We start from the raw sequence: 18,272 nt of genomic DNA on the forward strand, positions 1-18,272 counted from the left end.
GAACTCTTTGATAGCCAGTGCAAGACTTTTGGGAATTGAAAACTTCCAGCTCAGGATTTTTGTCCTAATTCAGGTGCTCCCAAAGCAGCCTCTGCATTCTGCACCTGTCTGAGCAGCTGCCAGACAATCTCTGGCTCTCCTCCAGGGCAGACTTGTCTTCAGCACAGCTATCTGCAGACAGACCTGTGCTCCTAAAGAGTACCAAGATACCCATTAGCCTTAGACTCAAAATTTTGCAGAAAAATAACTATTTACATTAGTGCTGTAAGCCAGTGACCCATCTCATTGGGATCATTAGGAACAGCACTCTGATTCCATTATCAAAAGGTGGGAGATCACACTCTACACCTGGCCATGCAGGACCTGCATTAATGCCTACAAACACAGTGCAGCACCTTATGGCACTGTCACATTTACAGAGTTCCACCCTGCAATTCCAGCTGCCTTCAAAATCCCAATGTTTCCCCGGATAATACCATGCTGAGATGCCACCCCTGCCTTCACCAGAGCTCTGGGAGAGACCCCGTCTGCCTGGGGCATTGTGCATCCAGCCTTTTGGAATGCTTTCTGTGTATGGGATTGATGATCCCAAAACCCCTGTGGCTCCCCCCAGCATCCCAGCAAGGGCTGTGGGCTTGTCAGGTGCCCAGACTGTGCTGGGCTGCCCTACCCTGGCACTGCCAGCCCAGATCCAGGGAGCAGCTGGCACAGAGCCCAGGGAACCCTGTAATGGGATGGTCTCAGCACACCTGGAATGTCTGCATGGCCCTGAGCTCAAACACAGGCAAGCAGTTACAGCTGCCCCACTATGAACAGGGGATTCTGGCACCTTACAGCAGAAGCCACTTTTTCCTTTCCAGCCATCCTTCCCCTCCCCTGACAGCAGATGTTACACACAAACCTCCTTGCAGCAAATTGGCATTGATTTCCACAGAGCAGTTTATATCACAAAAAAAAGGAGACTCCTTCAACCAGTAAGAGCTACAATTTGGCACCACTCAGCCTAACTGGGGACAATTTCCCATCAGTGGCACATCAGCCTGTGGGCAGCAAGGCAAAGCAGAGCCCCCCACTGAACCAGGAGAGCTGGGAGGCTGCGGGGCTCTGCTCAGCACTCTGCAGCCAGGAGCTCAAAGCATCACCTGGTTTGGCCATCAGCACTGCTTGTCTTGGGGCCTGAATTAATTAAGTCCTGAAATGCACCGAGGGTGGGATGTAATGATGAGTTACAGCTCCCAGCTGGGTTCCCTGCGTCCTGTGCCAGCTGCTCCATGGATCTGGGCTGGCAGTGCCAGGGTAGGGCAGCCCAGAAGCTACTTCAATTCAAAGTGGCTGTAAAGAGCTGAAAAGAAAATACAGCTGAGTGCAGAGCAAGCCCACAACAGTCTGGCCATGGTATTTTCATCAGCTCCTTAAGCAGCAGAGAAGTTGGCATAGAGGACCCCACCCTAAGTCTGCAGGTGAATTTGTGGCAGGATGATGCACATGACCTTGGAAAGATCCACAGCAGAAAAATTTTCCTGTGTTGGGCAACCCAGTGCCTCTGTTCTGGGAGGTGGGAAGCTGCTTCAATGCCTTTTGTTTTCACACTAAGGCAGCTCTCCCCACAACTGGGCCAAGGAATCCTCAGCACATCTTACCTGTGTGGTGAATCCTCAGAGGTGGCAGCTCCTACCAAGGTGTCACAGTTGAGATGGCCACGATACACAGAGCATCACCATACAATTTCAGAAAGCTTCAACCCATACAGAGCATCACCACTTCAGAAGGTTTCAAGCATCTGCCCTTCTTGTTCTTTAGCCCACCCTTTTACACCCCTCATGTTGATGCACTGCCCCTGTGTGCCCTCTGCTCCCTTTGGTGTTGGTCAGTGCCCCTGGGCACTCCATGGCTCAGTGCTGCTCACCTGCTGCTCACAGCTGTGCCCATGGGGATGGGGCTCAGCCACAGCCCCACTCCCAATCACACAAACTGTGTGCCTACAGCCAGGAGGAATTTTGGGCATTTGAATATATCTCTCCATGCCAGAGGCCCTTGGTCATTCACACAAAAGCAGGTTGAAACTGCAGACATGCAACAAGCCCATTCCTCTAGGTCATGCACATCCCCAGGCCAAGGTATTGCTTTTTGGTTAAAAAGAAGAGTGGTTCAGAGACAGGTAAAGGACTGTGTCTGATAAGGAACACTCCAGGATTTGAGTGGTGGCTGCTAATCCTGACAACACCACATTCACATGAGGCATGTAGGGGGCTCAGGATCAGTGGTTTCAGAGCTGTCCTCAGGCTGAAACATCCAGCTGCTCTCTCCTGATGCAAGAGCCTCAGAGGAGGTGGCTGGTGTGCTGCTGTGCCTATGGCACCTGATTGGGATGCTCAGTCTTTACAAAACTGGGACCTGCAGTCCCTGTGGTACCCAAGTCCTGGCTGGACATTGGGGCAGAAGCACCTGGCCCTGGAAGATGTTTCCTTGTGACTGCCTCAATATGCTTCTGCCCACAGGGGGAAATCCGTCCTTTGTAAATATTTTTCCTTTTCAGTATATCTTCAATATGTTCAGTGTTTCTCTTCAGCTTCTTCAAGAAAAATTCCTGAGGGTAAGGAAGATGGTGATCTTTCTATCATAATCAGGATTTCTAGTAAAAAAAAAAATTTCTGAAAGGCTCCAAAAGCTAACTATTTTAACTTTGACCCTTTGGCAGCATCTGGAACATGCCCTGCAGAACATCATTATGAAAATAGTTCCTTGCAGATTTTGAAATAAAACACAGAAACAAGAAAAAGAAGGGTCTTGCAAATCCAGAGGCAAGTTGGGATGCAAACAGTGGGATCAGGGCAGGACTAGTGAATAACAGAGGAGTTACCCCAGGTTTGCTCATTGATCCAAGTCCTTCAAAGAATCTGTGGTTATAAGTTTTTTAGGGGATTGATGGAGTTAGAAAGTTTTCTTTAGAAACATTACATGTTACCTTGTAAACCAAACAACATACAATCAACAAGAGTCCGTCTGGTTCAATAGAAATAGATCTTTATTAATAACATGCACATCATACGTATATTTAAAATACATATACATTTTTCTACTATTCACTTTAGAAAACAATTTCATAAAAACCTTCAGTCAGGTCCCAGGTAATTTTAAACATTAAAAAGCTTTTTTTTTTTTGTTTGTTACAGAAGTATTCCAATTATTTGGTGTATAATCACCATGTATTTAACATAATGCAGGCTCATGCATTTCAATAGAAATAGGTGTTCCCTTCTCTGCTTTGTCAACCAAGTCAAATATATGATGATATACTTGACAACACCTGCCACAATTGCTATATGCAGCTGTGATTCCCTCCTGGGAGCAATCTACAGGTGGTGTTTAAAATCTGGAGACAACTTTTTTACAACTTTCTGAGTTCCTACGAGGGGCTCCTGGCACTGCAGGTGGCGCAGAGCCCAGCTGTGGCAGAAACCAGACAAACAGAATTTCATGAATGTCAGAGAGGAAAGCAATCCGAAAAAAAGAAAAGAGGGAATTGGCAAATCCCCTCTGTGTTCATGGCAAACTGAGGTCAGGGTTGGGTTTCCCAAGGTCCTGCCAAGTACCAAATCAGATCTGGAGAGAGTGCACAGAGATACCAGCGACGGGCGGTTTGCGGATTTACAGAACATTTACAAAGGCTCGTACGAGGATGGGACTTTAAGGCACAATAGTCCATATACTCAACACATTCATTGGAAAACAGAAGTTCAATTTACAGTGCAAGAGAGATGTGTTGCAGAGCTGAAGCGGCAGCTCGGGGGTCACCGATAGCGCGGCGGCTGAGGGGATCTGGCAGCCCCAGCCCCACAAGCTCGTGCACATGCTGAGCATCAAGCACACGAGGAGCCTCTCAGGCTCCAGCAACAGGCTCTGAGCGAGGGTGATAACCCAAGCATTCACAGGGTCAGGGCCCTAACGTCATAGAATCATGGAATCATGGAATGGTTTGGGTTGGAACAGACCTTAAAGACCGTCTGGTTCCAACCCTCCTGCCGTGGGTGGGGACACTGGCACTGGGGCAGGTTGCTCAAACTCAGTGTTGGGGTTCTGCACCAGACCCCACACCCACTGTGACCCCCACAAAGACACCCCTGTGCACCCTTCACCAGCGTGTCCAGCCAGAAAAGCAGCGCAAAGAAAACTCAACTCATAGAAACACTAATTACAGCCAAGTGTGCTGCTATTCCCAGGTGAAAATTAAATGTCCTAAGCCAGTCATTTTCCAAATGATCAGCTCTCCTCACCAAGGCTGTCCTTGTTACCCAGCTCATCTATATTCTCTCTGATGAATATTCTATCTCCAAGGCAACTGAGTCAAAGGGAAGCAAGGACTTTCTTTACATCCAGTGCAAACATAGCCCATATGTAGGAGTTCCTAATGCAGTCATAATAGAACATATATATATATAAAAATCTATCTCACTGAAAGTTGACCACCTACAGACAGATTCTCACATCAGAAGCCAGAAGAGCTGAACTGTAGCTACAAACCCAAAAAAGAAAAATCGCTGTATGTAGCTGTATTAAAATGCTGGTACCCAGTAACTTGGCAACTAAATGTTAAAATCAATGTAAGTATATAATTCAAAAGGTGTCAAATATTTTGGGAGTCACTTGCAATGTTATTGCACATTTGTACTTCTTTATCACCCCATAAACTATTTTTAAGCACTCAAATCAAAATTTTCAGACCCACTTTTCAGCAGCACCAATCACTGGGCAAAGGAGAAGGCAGTAGAAACTGAAGCGGACTTAAAGCATATAGAATAGTGAACCTTTGATTCAATTCCATATCAAAAAGTCAACCATAAAAAATTCAATCTGTTCTCTAGAAAGAAATAATCCATTTCAACAGCTCCTGGAGCAAGTGAAAATTAAAAAAAGAGACAATGTGTTTTCTTCAAGAAAACAGCACATGAGAAAAACATGAGTAAATTATCGTCCTCCTTCCTAGGTAGCCCAAGGTGTTTTGTGACCTGATGCAGATTTTTGTCTGTTATATCTGTTCAGTTATCACAACGCCTTCACAGACAAGCTTTCAATAGGCAAGAAAGTATCTGCCTCTTTCAGCAGGCAAAGAACCTCTTCAAATGTGAATCTGACAGGACCAATGGTTTTTTGTTCAGGTGAGGTTAAAGACTTTGATCCTACTGGACTTTTTCATTTCATTGAAACATTTCTAATTTTAAGTTAAAAGACTTGTTTATTCAAGCCAGAACCATCCTATGAATATAAAAAGTCAGTTAGTGAGAGAAAAGAAGCATTTAAACATTTCCTGTACATGCTAGATCATTATGAAATCAAGTGAAAATGGACACAAAGAGAAAAAAATGCATAAATCAAAACCACTTCAGAGTGGAAAATTACATGGTTTGAAAAATCAGAAGACAGGAGCAATTTTCCTTCACCATTCCCCCAGCCCTGGGGTGGCACGAGGCGTTCCCAGTGCTGCAGGGGCCAGAGAGCTCCTGGGGGATAATGACACCTCTGGCAACAGCACAAGGCTTCTCTGCCAGCTCTCACTGCTCATACTGGGGCTGTCCTGCACACCTCAGCAGCAGCCTGGGCTCTCCCAGCCCCTGCTGAAATGGGCATGGCCCCTTTCCACTGGAAATTTCTCAAACCACATTGAAACCATTGCTCAAATCATGCAACTGGATCAGCTCCATGATTTTGGGCTGGTGCAAGCCCAGGGACAGCAGGAATCAAACCATGCACAGCCAGGAAGCTCTGAGGCTGAACTGCACTGGCTGAGGATTGAAAGACACCTTTTTTTAAGAGATACTTATGGCTTGTCTCAAAGCAAAAACAGAGATCTGAACATTCATCATGACTAGCAGCACCTCCCAAACAGCATGCCCTGTTTTTTCAGCCTTCCCACAGTATCTGAGATGTTTATGTCCTCCAGTTTGCAGGTTATCCTTGCTTTGATTTACACTGCTGACATTATTATTTTTTTAAATTAAAAAAAAAAAAAAATCTGGATTTTTACTGCTTCCTTCTGTCTCCTAAACCTGTACTGACTTCTAACTACTGACACCAGAGTTAACTTTGTTCTTCACACCTTTTTGCTTTTGCCTTTCTGCCTTTTCTCCAGCACTAACATGTGCCTGGACTGTGACGATATGTGTGACACACAGGACCAGGGTGCTCTGAGCAGGGTCACAGGAGGAATCTGACACAAAAAGCACATTCCTGGCAAGCCACAAGGTATTTGTTTACACTATATAATGCTTCAGAAATAGCATCAGCCACATCTGCAAGAGCAAAGCCTTTCAAAACAAATAAAAAAATTAGGTTCTTAGCTATATATGTATATATATATATGTGTATATATATATATATATATCTGCCTCCAGCTGAGTGTGCACTATTATTTACTTTGTTTTAAAGCTTTAAAGTGGTGCTAGCCAGCGAGGCAAAGCCAACAGACCTGTAGGACTTTGACAGGCTTTGAACCATCCTGTGTATTTGTTCAGCAGTTCTGGGATGCAGGTCCCTGACAGCTAATTTCCAGGCTCATTAATCACATTCCCCAAGATTATAGTGCAATCTCTGCTTCTGGCCCCATTGCTGGAGCATCATCTTTTCCCTAATGTTACTCTTTGGTATTTTCAAGACGTAGCTTTGGCAGCTATGAAACTTTCCACTTGTAGTCATTCCGTTTGCTGAACATCCCACATGCCACAGCTTGTGAAATATATATATTTACATATTTTAAAGTTAATTCCCAGATTGAAGTTAGACATTTCACTTAACCTGAAACATTATTACTAATGCTGAGCAGTTTTATCAGGAGAGCCTCTGAGGTCTTACCATCATCTGTCAGATACATTCATTCTCTATCTATGAGAGTTATCATTGTTTTTCTGCCTTTTATAGTCCACATAAAAAGAAATCGTTGTCTATTCCCTAGCACCAGTGTGAACCTCGGGCCAAACAGCAAATTAGCATGCAAAGAAGTATTCAGGGAAACAGCTAGGGGAAGAGGCAAATGAAGTTAAGGGAACACTGATGATGGGCTGAAGAAACAATCTTTCCTGTGAGTCATTCTGGTTTGCATTAAAATAGCAAAGTAGATACCAGCTAAGAGATAATATAAGTAAAAAGTGAATGCAATTATTTTTTTAAAAAACCAACCCACAAACCCTTGCAAATCTCAGTACAGAGTGTCTGTAAGTAGCAAGCGAGTTCAGTCTCTGAAAATCCTAAAGACTAATTCCTTTGGCACTGACTCCTTCATGGTCAAAGCAATTCTCAAAGAAACTTCCTGTCTATACTTTTACAGCAGATAACTTGTGTTCTACTCCTCACTGTTAGACTACTCCACTGCCTCGGGGGCTCCCCTTGCACTGGGGATGGCGTAATTTAACTGCGAAAGTGATTTGGAGCATCCGTATCTACACACAGGTAACTTTAAGTGCAGCTTTGTTTCTACAAACCGCCTTGCACGCAGTCTCTGCAGCTTTAGGACCTCTGCATTGCACCTCTCTGTGTGTAAGCAAGGTGCTTCACACCGGGGGTTGGCAGCAGGGGCCGCAGAGCATCATCCAAAGCACCTTCCACTCAGCTCCCTGCCGCCTCCGCCTCCCATCGCAAACACGTCTGCAACTAGTGCCTCACCTCAACACCTCAACAAGCAGTCCAAGCATTCAGAAACAAACATCAGTGGGTCTAACAGCTACTTTAATTCATTTTATAAATAAGCAACTGAGAATTTTGCTCCAGGTGGCTGCCCGTGTAGCCCATCCCGTAGACGGCGCTCTCTGCAGAGTAAGGCACGATGCGATACGAGTGCAGCTCTTCATAATAGAGCGACTGGGAACAGCACTCCTGCACCATCAGCTTCAGCCGTTTTCGTGCGTCAGAGTAGGCAGTCCTATAGCACGGAGCCTCCTTAAAGTATTCATAGCTCTCCCTCTCTGTCTCTAGGTGGATCTTCCTCAACAGATTGTTAATTAATACAGACCTGCGGAGATAGGCTTCGGGGTCGTCCAGGAAGCGGAGTTTCTGGAGAGACAGTTTTAGGATACAAGTCCTGTCCTCTGGTAGTATCAGGTGCTGGGGAGTAAATGGATGGGGCTTTAGCATCAAGGGATGAAATTTGGGGGAGGGTGGGGTCTGGAGAGAGAGAGATACTCACTTTTGGACAATACTCATGGTAATCTTGATGTAAATGTTCTTCTTCTGCATATTTTCTCTTAAAGTAAGCTACTTTCGACGTCGTTAATGTCTTTGGTAGGCCCCGATCAGATCAGCTCTGCACAAAAGAGGAAAAAGAAAGTCAGTACTGGCCAGGGTGGCTGCAGCATCACAGGCTGGGTTGTGCAGGGCAAGGAGGGATCCAGAGGGGGAGTGCAGCCAGGACAACACTCAGACTCAGCCTGCAGCCCTCAACCTGCTGGAATAACACTTGAGAGGCTGGCAAATGTGAAGCCACCCCTGAAACAGCCACCCTGAGGCTTGCCAGCACAGCCAGCCCCTCTCCCCTCTCTGGAGTGACCACAGGGCACAGCACAGGGCACAGCTCCTGGTGCCACAGCTGAGTGGGTGTCAGGGCCAGCCACAGCCCCACAGAGCAGGCAGGAACGCCCTAGATGGGAATGTCACCGTGCACTGCAGCAGGGACCAGGATGGGCCCTGTGCCTTGCTGTGGGCTGTGCGGGCCGAGGACTGGGTTTTGATTTCCATCCACCATGCACGGAGCTCCCTGGCTTCCCTGGAAAACCGATGCAGAGTGCATTCACTAGGTGGTACTGTTGTCTCAGAAGAGCAGGAGAGCCCCACTTCCGTGGGAGGGTGATGGAGTGTGTTTGTTCTCCTGGTGGCTTCAGTTTTTCGGGGCACAGAGGATGGAGGCTCAACATTTGGGATAAGAAAAGGAATTATTGGGCTTCTGTCCTGCGACAAGAGCCATGGGGAGGTCTGTTCCTCCAGAGCTGAGCCCTGCAGAGGACCAGGGCTCTCTGGGCTGCCTGATCTGAGCTTGCTCATCTCCCTGGAAAGGTGGCATGGTGCTAATTCAGCATCTTAATGAGGTCCATAATTCCAGTGGTACTCAGCCTGGTGAGCACTGGGTGCCTGTGAGAGCCAGGACTGGGCTTGGCTTGGCTGTTCATCAGAAAACAGAAAAGAGGAGCCCTGTGCATTTCTGAGAAGCACAATCTCCTCCCAATCTCCTCCTCCTTTTTATAAGAAATTTCTGTTATTTTCTTTTAAATGTACTTAAAAAAAAAGCAACAAAACAAAAAAATAAAAACCAAAAGAATTTCTTATACTGATGTCTAAAAGGCAATCCAGGGGAAGAAAGTATCCAGAGACACTTCACAGAATAACTCAAAGTCAGGTCCTATGAAAAATATTTTCTTCCCCAAACTGGGATCTCTTTATGGAAGCATTTGAAACTTAGATTTTCTAAGAAATAAAGGATTTGGTTCCCTGACACAATAGAAAAGCAATAATGCATTTCACAGCCAGAACACAGACCTCATGTTGCTGGAAGGATCCTTCCATGGGGCATGAGGGGCTCCTTGAGCCTCAGCTGCTGCTGGGGGTGATGAGATACCCACACACAGCATCTCTTCTTCACTGGCAGGAAGGAGAAACATGTCCTCCCTTCCTTCCTCTACATCAAAAACCCGCAAGAAGGGGCTGAAGAAGAAATCCCTTCAGTGAGAGGATTCCTGCATTTTCTCACTGAATTTTAAGTCTGTGAGGATGGAGGATTTTTATGAAGAATTCTACAGATGTGTGCAGAAATCTGACAGGTGGAGTAACACCCATTTGGAGTCAAGACCCCTCAGCCCTGCTCTGGGACCCATCAGGACATGGGCTGCACTTCAGAGCAGCATTTCTCCAGGAGAGGGACTATTGCTCTCACAGTGGGACAACACTGCCAAGGCTTTCAAGGTTCTAGTTGTGCTGGACCACCACACACATCAGAGATGCTCCCAGCACCCACCTTGGCTCTCAAGGGCAAGGGCAGGGCTGTGGTCTTCACCACTCCACTGGCATTGAGTAGCTGCAAACACAGGTTTAAATTAATGTGCAGCATCCTTCTCTGCTTGCAGGTTTCATTCCAATATTTGAGTTACACCAGAGCCTGGGGCAGCCTGGATATTTAATTACTCTGATATCGTGTTCTCCTAGGTGGAAACCCCACTGTGCTGTGTAATCTGAGCACAACAACAAATGCATTTATCTCCCAGTGCCATGGGATGGGAGAACATTACAGTTTTCCTCACACTGCTCTGAGGAAGAGAAAGGTACAGACAGATGAAGTGACATTCCCATAGCCACCCAGGCTGTCAGGGCTGGGAAAGGAGCCAAAGCCAGCACACAGGTAGATCCCTTCCCTCAAACCAAACCTCTAAATGCTAAAACATGCTCCCTAGTGCTTTTCAGGGAAAAGGCTGGAAGCACAGCCCTGTCACTGCCTGTGTGCAGTGGAACCAGAAAATCATCCTGAGTGCAGGGGCAGCACAGACAACCACAGTGTGCAGAGCATCTCAGCTCAGTTCTGCAGCTCCCCCAGCTCCATGCAAAACTCTGTCTTTAGGAATTCTGCTCTCTGCCCCAGTGACAGAGGGTGACTGAAATTCAGCATCCCCTGAGCACAGGTGGTGCTGGAGACATCAGGGAGCCAGGACAAGGGAAGGAGCACTGTCAGCCTGTGGCTGGGAGGCAAGGAGGGCTCTGGCTTTGCACATGCCATGGTGCTGGCTGGCAGGAGCAGACAGAAAAATTGTATTTTGCTGAGGGACACACATGACCATCCTGGCAGTGTGTGTTCATTGAGCACCCAACTGGCTTCACTTTCCGAAGTTATGTTCAGCACCAGCCTGGTAAATACCCTTGCTTGGCTGAATTTAAGTTCCTTACATCAGCTAAAGCAGCAAAGTTGTCACGACCCCCTCACCCCAACACCCATAACTTAGTTTAGGAGCAAGGAAGGGAAACAACGACCAAGCAAACACCAAGAGCATCTCTAGGCTGTGAATTTGGCTTGAAATGTGTTCCCAGTTTTAAATGAAAGACTACATTTGAGGAGCAAAGTCGCCCCAAGCTGCTCAACACCACACCATCTGTCAGCAACTCCCAGCAGCTCCAAATCTGCAGAGCCTGGAGCACCCACTTCCCCAGCTCAGCAGCTCCCAGGGGCTGTCACAGGTGCCTCGGCAGGGAAGGGGTGCTGCCTGCACCCCTGCAGGGTGGGACAGTGAGCTGGAGGCACTCCAGTCCCATCCCAGGGCTGCTCGAGAGAAGTTCAGGGTCTGCTCTTGTGATCAGTGCAGCTGCCATCCCACCTCCACTCATTTCATCACCGTATCTCTTGTGGCTGCTGCCGGTGCCCACCCTTCTGTCTGCAGGTTCAGGGGAACGAGAGCACGAGCTGTGCCCTCGCACTGTGCCCTCAACACCAGCAGCGGTGCTAAAGCCCTCCAGGGACCCCTCTCCATGCTCTCAAGGACCAAGCCTTTCTCTAACCCTTGTTGGGAGTCAGCCCTGCACGGCTCTGTGCCTGCCTGGGAGCTGCTTGGCTGGGGTTACAGCCATCCAAGGCTGTAGTAATGCCGCAGTGAATCAGACCCTCAGTGTTTTGTTTAAATATAAACATATTGAATCAGTGCTTTTTGTGTAGAAGGCTATTCTCGCGAGCCAAGTGTTTTGACAGCTCCAGCAAGGTGGTATGAGTCACTGCCTCTGCCTCGCTCAAGCTCAGAGACAGATACATCTTAATCACATTACGTTTTCTCCAGCGCTTACACCACAAGCCAAGGCACGGGGCCAAATCTCCCCACGGGGACCGAACAGCACAGCGCTGAGTCCTGAGCCTGGGGTTTGTCCTTCCAGCCGGGATGAGCGTGGGGAAGCGCATCCAGCATCCCGGCGCCGCTCCCCGCGGGCTCGGTGCCGTTCGCACCCGCGGGCGCTGCCGGGGGCTCGGCAGCCCCGGGCGGGCTCTGCCGCTGCTCTGCCCGCTGTTTCCAGCCCCTGCTCGGAATGCGGGGCACGGCGGCTGCCGCTGCCATTAGCGCTAATGGAAGTCCGGAATAGAAATCCCACGCGCGGCGGTGGGGGGAGAGACGCCTCTGTCTCAGGCTCGGAGCTCTCAGAGTCATCACCGCAAGGGTTTTAATTGTACTTTCAGCGGGGCAAAATGTGTCCGTTCCTGTTTATTTCTCCGGGGATAATTATGGTGCGCTGTGGTGTGGTACTCGCAGAGTTATTAGGCATGTTTGGACAGAGGGCTGTCTTATCTAAATTGGATTGGAAATAGATTTATATCATGGCAACTTCGCATTTGAACTGCAAATTGCAGCAAAGTCACTTCACCTGCGCTCCTGCATCGCCCCAGTGACAGCAGCCCCTCCTCGGCATGAATTAATGCCGGGCGATCTCCACGGGGCTGCAGCCTAGCCGAGACAGGAGCTAAGACGGAGTTTAAAAAATGATTAAACATCCAGCAGGAAAAAATACCTGAGCTTGTGCTTTTGCATCCCAAACAACAGAGAGGGATCTGCAAGCCCCGGTTCTGCACAACCTGTTACGTGAGCCCTTGGGAGCATCCCCTCACCTGCCTGCTCCCGCACCTTTCCTCGGGAAGAAAATTCCTTCCTGCCTGCTCAGCGCTGCAGAGAAAGGGCTCGTCGGAATCGATTCTGTTTGGTTGTTGATGCAGACATCTGCAGGGGGTGAGCACGGAGCCGGCCGGCCGAGCCAGCCCCGCCAAGCTGGTGACTCAAGTGTGCCGCTGCCCTGCAGGGCTCCTATCGCAGCCCGGAGGAGAGCGATCAACACGAGAGCTACAGCTGCCTGAGACGGAGACCTTCGCTGAGCATCCCTTGCGTGCTCAAACACAAAACCTGAGGCTTCTGAGAACACAGAAGCTGGCCTTTATTATCAGCGGGAGACGTGACTTTGACATGGCAGGACGCATCATCATGTCCTTGCCACTGCTGTCAAGCTGCGGTGATAAACTCCCCCGTCTCCAACCTTCAGAGCGCTCGCAATTAGGGGGTGCTCAGCTGAAACGTGCGCCTGGTTTCACATGCCCTGCTGCTGCTTTTCTCCTCTCCTAGGGCAGCAGAAGCAGCTGGTCCCACTGTGGGATTCCCAGCTGATAATGCAAAGCTACCAGACCACAGGCAGATGAACATGTGGATCGAAAACACATGCCAGCCCCAGGATTTCACGCTGCTGCCAATCGATGGCAGCCCTTCTAGCACACCGAGCCTTATCAGGCAGAGCAAGCCCCCTTTCATTGACCCACGGGGAGGTGGGGACCCCCAGCCGCACTCTTGTCCGCTGGCTTTGCACTTTAAAACCGCCTTTTAGTTTGCTGATTGCTCTGCAGACCTCCCTAATTGCAGATTCTCCCTGGGCACACATGTGTACAAGGCACAAGCATCTGAATAGCTCTCGTGAGGGCGTGAAGGCATGAGACTTAATGGCTGAGTGACTATTCCTGTCTCGCTCCTTAGAGACCCACTGCTTTCCCCAAGAGAATAAAACAATAATTCCAGGTTCACCCCCTTTCGACATTAATCCCAGCAAATTCCCTCACTCCGCCCAGCCAGCTGAAGTTTGCAAACTCGTTGGTTACCTGAGGATGCGGAGTCAGCCTGCAAAGGGTCGTTCTGGGGTAATCTCAGCAGTTCTGGTAAGATTTCCCCCTCGCACGGGCTCAGCGAGCATTTCTGGCAGCACGGCCCTGCTGAACGCTCACCTGCCGTGGGGGATCAAGGAGAAACACACATGGCTCAGGTGGCAAAACCAGGACAAACACGGCGAGCAGCTGGACCACAAGAGGACAAAGTGCTATTTCAGCATCCCCACAGGGCTTAGTAACAGGGATAAATAAGTGGCCTGATGTTACACCCAATTCTCTAACTTTGACCTTGCTTCCCGGAGTCCCTTTCGCACATCAGGAAAGCAGAAAAAAACATTAAGAAAAAAAACATTTCAGTCTCTCAGTGGTGTAGCTATAATCCACTCAGTGCAAATGCTGTAAAAATACAGCTTGCTCCTCTAAATATCCGGATGTTTCTGGAGCTAGAACATTAATTCTGCCCCAATCACCTCTTAAAATGGCACATTATTTTCTCCATTAATTCTTGTCAACCTCAGAGGAAAGCTAAAGGGCTACTATTAAAACCATGCCATTATTTTGAGTAGCAGCATTAATTTTCTATCATACACACTCGCACTGCCTGCAGAGCAGTACAGGTCTGGGGAAAGTCAGATTCCCATTTCTCTTTAACAGGGTGCACATTTCAGAGTTTGCCTGACATGCATTTTCCAGGCTGATGCCTTGCCTTCCGGGTGAAGCATTTGGCACGCTGTAGTAAGAACATCTCCCACTCTCATGGGGAAAAACCATCACAGATGCATGTGTACACCTAAACTCTGCGCTTTTACATGAGTGTGCCAGAGACACTCAGACTTTTTTGAGTACATGAACGAAATTAGACATGTCTAAAGCCTGCAAGAAAGAAAGGAAAGGAGAGCTGGTATGTGTGCGTGCTCGTGTCTCGCAGCTATAAGACAACTATATTTAGACGGTTGTGTCATCCCAGAGGATGACAGCATTAACAGGCGATGGAAAGAGGAGCTATGGTTACTTTTCAGAGTTCAGCTCTGACCGTAAAAAGGGGACTCTGATCGAAATGACCTTTCGTAGAGTCCGGCAGAGCAGCAGCACCTCTGCCCGTGGCACTGCGGGACGCGCGGAGCCTCCCTCTCGGCTCTTCCCTCTCCCCCGCTGCAGCAAAGCCACGAGAGCTCCCAAAGAAGCGCAAAACTTCACGCCAGCAGCCACCTGCTAAACCCTCTGGAGCAGATCCCACCGGCAAAGCCCCACACCACCTCGCCGACACGGGCAACCCCACAGCTCGCTGTCCCCGCCAGCACTCACCCAGCGAGCCCCGGCTCCAGAGGGAGGGCTGCTCCGGGCTTCCCTCGCTGCTCCTGGACGAGGCGGCGGCGGTGCTGCTGGCGGTGGTGGCAGCTCCTGCGGGTCCCTGCAGCCACTGAGGAGCGCATCACCTCCCGGCCGCAGCCCGCGGAGGTGGGTGCCCAGATGTTCCCGGCGCGGATTGGTCCAGCGGGAGCAGATGTTGCCCGGTTGCTAGGAGCGTTGCTAGGAGCGCTGCTAGGAGACGGTGACGCTCTCTCCATCACTGGCGCGACTCGAGGGAGGGAGAGAGAGGAAGGGAGGAGGAAGAGGGGAGGAGGGAGGAGCAGGTCCCGCCACCGGGATGCTCCGCGCCGTGCCGTGCCGTGCCGGGCTGCGGCGTGAGCCGGAGGATGGAGAGGGTGCCGCGGCTCAGAGCTGGACAGGCGGTGAGGAGCTGCAGAGGATGGGGACGTGAAAGGCCAGAAGGGAGAGGGGGGAGCAGCCCGGGAAGGGGGCGGGCAGGGGGGGACCATGAACCCCCCGTCAGGGCGGACTGAGGGGTGCCGGAGCGGGCCGGCACCGCGGAGGTGCCCAGCGCTCCTTGTGGCGCTGAGAGAAGGCGAGAGCTCTGCTCGCTTCAGGGCAAGAGCGGGACAAACACAACCCGGTGCCTGGGAAGGGCTGGAGGGAGAGGAGTCCAATTCGGTCCTGCTGGCAGAGAGCCGAGCTCTTCTGCTTGCTGGGTCATGTTCCTCTTCCCTCCCAATTTATGATTCTCCCTTTTCCCTCCATCAGATCCTGGCCCACTTTTTCCCCTGAGCTTTTGGGATGTTGCACCACAGTGCCCTGGGTCCCACCCTGGCACTTACACCCATGATCCCATGGCCAGCATTTGGATTGCTGTAGGAAAAAAAGCTGCACAGCAAAAAAAGCTACCCAGACCTCCTCCCAAATGAAAGAGCAGGTCACTGTGGGGTAGGACAACTCCTGCATCTCAGCCAGATAGCAGGATTTTACTGCTGAGCACACTCCTTAGGGAAATAGGTGGATTACCAGGCTCAGTCTACACTCACAACCAAGGGTCCACCCAGAAAAATATTAAAAGGAGTCAGGAAAATCTTACCTGTATAATACAGTGTGCAGAAAGAGGAGAAATCTCTTTTCCTGAAAGTCTAGCTCTGTATGTAAATACTGGCAGATAGGAAAGTAAAAAAACAAAACAAAACAAAACAAAAAACAACAAAAAAAAACCCCCAAAAAAACCACAACAACAAAAACAACAACAAAAAACAAAAAAAAAAAAAATAAAAAACCCAAACAAAAAAAAAAAACAACCCCAAACCACAAACACACCAGCTATGTGTAGGGACCTTCCCTGGAAGAAGTGGGTCACTCCCAGAGTGAAAAGGAGTTGCACAAGATGAGCTTTTCTGGACAGCCAGGTTGGTGCCAATGGCTGCACTGAAGTTACTGGTACAGCACTGGCTTAGATCAGCCCCAGCACCAAGCCTGGACTTTGATCAGGACTTCTCTGCAAGAAGAAACATCTCTGGACAATAAATTTTCCTCTGCACCTGCCAGATGTGTCCATTTCCTCACAACCACCATGGGTGACACCGCTGCTCCTGACAGACTGACGTTCATGCCTCAGCCTCCCTATCCAAGCACTCAGTCCAGCCCAGAGAATCTCAGAATGGTTTGGGTTGGAAGGGACCTTAAAGATCATCTTGTTCCACCCCCTGCCATGGGCAGGGACTCTTCCCACTACACCATGTTGCTCAAAGCCCCATCCAGCCTTACCTTGAACACTTCTAAAACAAGTACTGCCACCTCCCTTCCTGATACTAAAGGTGACTCAATGGCTCAGGCAGTGCCAAAAACAGGGCAAGGTGCAATGGGAACATATTCATTTTGACAACATTTGAAGCTCCTGGGCAGTTCCCTGTTCCCCTGTGATCTATAAGATGTCTAATGCATATTCTATCAGGTCACTGATAGAAGGGCACAGGGAGTTCCCCTCCCTCTGGTTGCTCCATGAAGGTTCTACAGAGGATTTTGCACCAGGCTTTGTGCTCCTCCCTCTTAGACAGTGGGAATGGGGGCACACTGCATTTGGCATTCACCTTGATCAATATTTCACCCAAATTTTAACAAACTGGGTCTTGGCAAGCCTGAGACACAGCTAGCATGTGTTAATTCAGCAGCCTCAGGTCAGTTATTGCCTTGCCTTGGATCACCTGGCTGCATTTGGTACTCAGTGTGCACAAACGTGGGCACACATGGCTCCCCTGGTCTTTGCAGCTTGAGGAAAGATCACTCACGGCCACATATTTACTTCAAATGGTCTCTGAAGCTCTGCTTCTTTTATTGAGAAGTCAAATGAAACTCCAACTAATTTCAAATTTGAATTTTCTAGGACAATAGGAAGGCACTAGAATTTAATTGATTTTGATTACCTGCCTTATTATTATGCTGTCAGTAGCAGTAGTTCAGGTTGGTGTAATTTTAAATTAACTGTGAGGTGAATCTGACATTTCCCTACTGCTGAATCGAGGACTTGAGCAATTCTTCAGGTCTTCACAAAGATGTTGTAATTAATTCAGTAACATCCCTTCTGTAAGCAGAGATAGAAAAGGAAGACACAAAAAGCACCTACTCCATGCCTAAGAGCTGAATGAACGACAGCATCACTCACTCCAATCTCTGTGAAATTTACTGTATTTTTTCTAACAATCAAGATAATTTCTGCTGCAAAGGCACATCTTCCCCTCTCCTGTCAGCACAAAAGCAGGACTTACTAGCAGGCATTAATATACAGCCAAAAGGTCAGCTGTGTTTCCTCAGCTGGATCCAAGAATTGTTTCCATCCCCTGATCAGCCCTGAGCAAATTCTTCCACAACCCAAGTGTAGCTGCTTTTCTTTGCCCACTTTCCAAGGGGGCAGGGTGCAGGGAAGCAGATCCCCTGCCAGGGTAAAGCAGCCCTGCTCTGCTGGCTCAAAGGGACTCCATCAGGAAGGAGAGAAGATGCTCCACCTCACCCCATCCCATCTCCTTCCTCCTGCCATGGAAGCTCGAGAAATCACCTCCCTCCTTGTCTGGAGAGGATTTTTCTCCTTTGCCAGGGATGCCTGGTCAGGAATCACTGCCCAGCTGACTCACACAGTGTTTTAGTGCAGCAGAAATTCAACAGACCCATGAACTGAGAACAAAGTCTCTATTGGCAGGGATATTATTTGAGAAGATAAGATTTTAAATGTGTGCTGCACAAGATAAAACCTGGATAGGCAGACAATAGAAGAGCAGCTTTTTCCTTTACTTTTAGTTTTTCTACAGCAAGATTG

At 48.9% G+C, this 18,272-nt stretch overlaps 1 long non-coding RNA gene across 1 annotated transcript; it reads right to left on the reverse strand.

The window, feature by feature from the left end:
• Window positions 1-3,002: 3,002 nt before the first annotated feature.
• On the reverse strand, window positions 3,003-16,067 carry LOC135302473 (uncharacterized). The gene is made up of 5 exons (XR_010364073.1): window positions 16,053-16,067; window positions 14,948-15,383; window positions 13,637-13,759; window positions 8,174-8,290; window positions 3,003-8,091 (listed from the first exon to the last, which is right to left on the reverse strand). It is a non-coding gene; the product is annotated as an uncharacterized LOC135302473 (long non-coding RNA).
• Window positions 16,068-18,272: the final 2,205 nt, after the last annotated feature.

Source organism: Passer domesticus, chromosome 6 (assembly GCF_036417665.1).
Source record: "Passer domesticus isolate bPasDom1 chromosome 6, bPasDom1.hap1, whole genome shotgun sequence".
Lineage (NCBI taxonomy): Eukaryota > Metazoa > Chordata > Aves > Passeriformes > Passeridae > Passer > Passer domesticus.